This window comes from Thamnophis elegans, chromosome 3, assembly GCF_009769535.1.
Source record: "Thamnophis elegans isolate rThaEle1 chromosome 3, rThaEle1.pri, whole genome shotgun sequence".
NCBI classification, from domain to species: Eukaryota; Metazoa; Chordata; class Lepidosauria; order Squamata; family Colubridae; genus Thamnophis; species Thamnophis elegans.
Window position 1 is genome coordinate 20,934,089 of NC_045543.1, and position 6,000 is coordinate 20,940,088.

The following is a 6,000-nucleotide window of genomic DNA, read 5'->3' on the forward strand; positions in this document are numbered from 1 at the left end:
CCCATTTTTGCTTGCAGAGGCACTGCAGGCTGAACTGCTGTTTCCAGCCCCAAGGGCCAGATCTAAGCACACACACACACACGGATCTGGCCCCTAGGTCTTGAGTTTAACACCATTGATCTAAACTATGCTATACCTAGAAGTCATAGCAAAAGGTAGATTCTGGAGGACAGCAGTAGGGTACCTGTGCCGAAGCACATCACCTGCTCTGAGTACTTAAAGTTAGCCTACCATTTGAAATGCAATGGGAAAAGGGGGATTATGGATCCAATTGATGAGAAATGCCACCACCACTCCAGATGGTTTCCCTTCTGGAAAAGGAACACTCATCTATGCTATTCACATAGGCAGCAAAACATTTTGCAAAAAGTAATTTAGAAATGAATCAGATTCCAAGGACAGAATTTAGTCCAAATTTAAACCAAAATCTCCTCAGTAAGAAGGACAAGAAGAGAGTGGCAATCGGGAAATCCTTAGAGCACAGCTCTGTAACAACCAAAGTTTGAGGTTGTTTTCTTGGGAAATCCTTCCTGCTAGATAGATGGCTTGAAGCACTAGATGGCTAGCTTGGATTTCTCCTGCCAAAACACTAGGCACCTCGCCATAATTTGAGGTTCTGATACCAACAACAATTCTTTTGCACTTTCCCTCATTCTACCTTAATCACTGGTTTTGTTGGCTTGTTGGCATTTTTGGTTGACTCTTTCTAAACTACATCGGCCTACACTCTGCTGGCTTGTACAGTGTGATTTAGATACCAGGTGCCTCTCTACATCTGTGGCTGTTATTGGTCAAACATCTTCAGAGTTGGCAAACATGCTCTTATTATAGAAAAAAATTTTTTTGAAGGGAGGGTATTGATTGTCCAGACTTTTTGCTCCTGAAGCTTTCCAATCATAGCCTTCAAGACTCCCCCACTCCCCCTCTTTGGGTATTAAATCGACACATCAATTTTCCATTACAACTTGAGCACAGATAGTTCTTCTGCTCTGTTTGTCATACAAGATTTCTTGCCGCTGTAAGCTTTCCAGAAATGCTGCATTGAGGGACCTGATAGATAGGAAACATGTTACTGTAGCCTTGTTTAATAAACAAACTGTGGGCGAGAAATGGGCTGGGAGGAGAAAGTACAGGAGGCAGAAAGTCCCTGGACAATGAAACCATAGGAAGATTGTCTCAAAGGCACGCACAAAGGGCTAGAGAGATCCTGTTTACTAATCTTCTAATATGCATCCTCCAATGTAGGTTCTGCCTCAGCAAACAACAATACCTTGTTGCTTACCTCTTCTTGTGGAAGGTGAGCAACACTGGACCTAATGACTATATGGATCAGTGGTGGGATTCAATTTTTTTTACTACCGGTTCTGTGGGCATGGCTTGGTGGGCATGGCAGGGGAAGGATACTGCAAAATCCCCATTCCCTCCTGATCAGCTGGAACTCGGGAGGCAGAGAATAGATGGAGGCAGAGGTATTTACTGGTTCTCCAAAGTACTCAAAATTTCCACTACCGGTTCTCCAGAACTGGTCAGAACCTGCTGAATACCTTTGGTATGGATGGAACACCTCAATAAAATCCTAAACATGGAGGTAAGACTGGGGTGAGGTGGGGGGGGGGAGAAGCCTCAAACTGAAAAAGCAATAGCCATGTGTCAAAGAAACAACCATAGGAATATCTATCAAGTCAATAGGAATCAAGCTCAATTCAAGGGAGATTTTTTGCCATACCTTTGTAGATCTGGAGGACACTGGGTGACTTTGAAGCTCCTTTCCAAACCTTATCTTTTTATGACTCTCAATTCATAAGTCTACATACAGACCATTTATCCCTATCCTGAGAAGAGAAGGGTATGAATCATGTTTGTGTCCAGTTATGCAAACAATAGCCATCCCAATTCATACAAGTTTGGTATGATCCCACACACTCATATCTAACACTGTCTGCGTGCACAGGGTTACAGCAGATTTTGTGCTCCCTTGCTAATCTGCTGGTATGTTCAAAGCCTAAAAATTGGTTGTCTCCCCCACCACCCACTCCCCAGTGCTACAGCCAAAAGCAAACACTGAAACAATTCCAAGCCCAGCGCTTTCTCATTGTCAGGATTTCTGCTAAAACACACAATACCTTGTTAATTATTGAAAATGCCTTCACTGGTCACACCACAGCACAACGGGATGACCCAGATGGTTGTCCCATGAGAAACATCTAATAGAGACTCACAATGAAATAAATTCAACTTTTTTTTAAAAAAGCAAAGACAATGTGGGTTTGTACAGCGAGGCAAAACGCTGTCCGGGAATTAGCAAAGTAAACACTATTGTCTTTCTGAGTACATCACTTGCTTTGTACATTCTATTTCAGCTTTTCTTAACTTGGACCCCTCCAGATCAGGGGTGGATTGCTGCCGACCTTGCTGCTGATTTGCTGTGTGTGCGCACGTGTACAGTTGACCGTAAATTGTTCTGCGCATGCACAGAACATGAAAAAATTACTAAAAAACATGCCGGCAACCAGAGGAACCAATTCGGGGGCATGGCCAGCCAGGGTTGCTGCCAGTTCTGCGACCAAGGCCAAAATACTACTACCGCTTCAGACTTGACATAAATAAGCAGATTCTGCAAATGATCTCTTCCTGGAGAGGAGGACGGATGTACTAGATTTCTAACTTGGTGAGAATTTGAACATGATAGCCATGCTTTAAGGATTCTCACATTTTGTGTGGGCTGCCTTCTTGACACTCCTCTTTTTTTTAAAGGGTTTTCAAAAACATTTATTGGTTCAGTTGAAAACAAATCAGAATCTGAGCTTCTGGAAAAAACCACTTGTTCTTGTCTGTCTTGTATCTTTCTTCAAATTTCACTTTAGACTCTTGCGCGCCTTACATTTCAGGGCAGGATCTCCAAATACATCCTGGTTGACAATGGTTTTGTCCAGGGGAATATCAACAGAGTACCTGGTTGGCATCAAGTGGTTGTAATTGTAAACTTTAACAAAGGACTTGGTTTTGGACCTTCAGCAATCTTCTTCTTGCCCATACTGGCTGTTACTTTGTGAGGGGTAATGATCGAAGTGCCATCATCAATGTTCTTAACAATAACAGCTTTGTGTCCAGAATAGCCTCCAGCCAAAACAAGAATTACCTTGCCCATTTCAAAGGTATGACACTCTTCTTACCCTCCGATAGCTTTCTGTTCAAAGTTAAAGCAGTATCATTTATGCAGGTTACTAAACAAAGAGAGGAACATGCTGATGTTGTCTAATAACGAAGTAAATACGTTGCCATAGTAAATATAGAGCTCCTACTTCTGATTTAAAGAGCACAGCATGCAAACCTACATCAGGAGAAGTAGGCCAAGTCTCATGCTTGTGTGTCAAATCATGTTATGCCATTTGAAATAGCTCCACCTTGGCTTTTCCAGTCATTGCATCTTCATACCACCTAGCTGACCTTGACCGATCCTGAAAATTAAGCAGGATTGTACCCAGTTGTATTTGGAAGGGAGACCATGAAGAAATTCTAGGTCTGTGGGCTAGACTGAGAAGCTGAAAAAAAATGCTTGAAGAAGGCAGTGCAGACTATTTCCATATTGCCGTCAAGAAAACTACAGAGATGTATTTTTGCCCAGGAGCAGAACTCAGCTCAAAGAAGTCTACAGTTTACTTCAGAATGCAAGCTGACTTTCACTGAATACTTTTCCCAACACATATAGTAGTTCCAAAGCACACCAATACAAACTAGACCAGACTAGCAAATAATGCCTCTGTGAGCAAAACTAGCATGCCCGGGAGAAGGTCTTAAATAGGTGGTTGAATAAATCTGGGGGGGATAAGGATATAAATGGCTAAGAGATATGAAGGAGAGATTTCACACAAACACACACTCTCACACTAAAAGTCAAAGGGGCACTTGAGGGGGGAGAGTACAAAGTACATGGAGTACTTACCTATATGGAGTTCCCACAGCCCGTTTCCAAGAAGGAAGATTGTAGAGGCACATGACCTATCATATTTTTTGGAGTGTAAGACACACCTTTTTCCCTCAAAAAAGAAGGTGAAAATCTGGGTGCGTCTTATACACTGAATACAGCATTTTTGGCCTCCTGAAACCCTGCCCCCTTTGCAAAAATGCCCATGCAGAGCCTTTAGGAGGCTTCCAGTGTGTTCATGGGGGCTGGAGAGGGCAAAAAAGAGCAAAAAAATGGCCTGTTTCTTGCTCGTTTTTGCCCCCCCCCCCCAGCCCCCAGGAAAATTCTATAAGCCTCCTGAAGGTTATTTATGCCCCCTTTCTTTCAAAAAACAGGCCCGTTTTCATGAAAAACAGGCTGTTTTGGGGAGGTCTGCAGAGTGCAAAACCTTTTTTAAAAAATTTGCCTTCAAAATCTTGGTGGGTCTTATACTCCATTGCGTGTTGTACTCTGAAAAATACGGTAATCCAGCAGAGTCATTCTTCTTTAAAATTTAATTTAAAAAAAAGTCTTGATATCTAGTTTTTCTTAAGCATGGCAGATTTTGGACAGTATGAGAACACATCCAGTCTCATGAATAGAACCTGCTTATGGTGGCCAAGCCCCCAATTTAACCATTGGAGCATTTACTTGTACAGCATGTTCCATATTCAAGTAAAATCCATAAGGCCATACAGTATTACAGGCATTTGCAGCATATTAAACAATGCTTTAAGAATTCTGTAACAAGCAAAATTCTTCAGTAGCTTTATAACCACATCTATAGTATGTTAGGGATACCCAGGTTAAATTGTATTCTATGAAAATAGAGACATTTCATAGACTTTGCAAACTTATTTAATGGAAGGTATTTTAAAGCTTTAATGTTATTTGGGCAACATTGGGAGAAGTGGAGGGAGATACATCAGAGCACTGGACATATGTTTAGCTCACCACACCAGCAATGAGCCACTACAGCAGGTGCAATTGTAAAAGCATTCTTTGGATTACACCTACAACCACTACGTTTTTTTGGTTAAAAAAATATTTTTTCATTTTCATAACATATAATTACATGTATACTATTACATAGCCCGCATCATTTTGTATTATTAAATCTTTACATTGATTCATCTTACCATCAACTCCCAAAACACAATTGTTAGCTCTTCTGCTCTCCATACACCATATTTGTCCTTATCCTTCACTTTCTTCTCCCTCTCTCTCCTCCCCCTCCCTTCTTCCTTTCTTCCTTCTGTCTGAGTCTGATATTTATTCTCCTTTAATAACTGCTCAAAATAAATCACTTGTAAGAAGCTTGTAATCAGCCAAAAGTTTTTCTTTTCCTCCTGCTTTTCCAAATTCTGATTTATGGCAGTTGGTTAATTAAAACTTCCTACACAGTCAAGGTTAAGTTATCCATTATCAGTAAAAAGCCTTGTTTTCTTGATTACATTAACTGGAAGGAATTCAAACAAAGTAAAAGTTTTCAGGATATTAGTTTCCATTTCAAATTCACAACCAAACTTAAAGTTTATGATTGAGTACGTTTGTCACTTCTCTGCTTTCTATTCTTCTGCCCGAAAGCGTTTCAAACAAAGAAACTTGAGGGGGGGGGGAGACTAGTGTTAACAACCCTCCACCTTCCTTTCTTCCTTTTTTTTTGGGGGGGGGGGAAAGAAAGTCCCGATCTGACCATCAATATTATTTATGTTCTCAAGATTTCTTTGCCTTTTCCAGGTTTAATTTATAGTTGTGGGTTAGATAAATTTTCTTACCAGGTCTTTTATCTCTTTCACTCCCCTCCTGTTCCATTCGCTTTGACAAAAAGTCAGCATCTTTTCAGCCATGTTGAAGGCTGCCGCCCTGGCTCCGATTCATAGGCAAATCCCTGACCTGCGTGGGACTGTTGATTCCCTCTGGGTCTGATGAGACACTGTCCTTCTTCGCCCCTGCCTCCAGTGGGGATTCTGATCCAAAAAAGGATCCCCGGAGTTGGTTTGTCAGACAGGGTTAATGTGAGACTCATCAGACCTCACATCCCCCATGTCTGTCCA

At 41.5% G+C, this 6,000-nt stretch overlaps 1 protein-coding gene across 1 annotated transcript in view; it reads right to left on the reverse strand.

The window, feature by feature from the left end:
- The window catches only part of PAK5 (p21 (RAC1) activated kinase 5), a 75,597-nt gene extending 73,393 nt beyond the window's left edge, over positions 1 to 2,204 (reverse strand). The window contains exon 1 of the mRNA XM_032213998.1: positions 2,124 to 2,204. The gene's annotated coding sequence lies outside the window, so the exon portion shown is untranslated. The remainder of the gene's footprint in view (positions 1 to 2,123) is intronic.
- Positions 2,205 to 6,000: the final 3,796 nt, after the last annotated feature.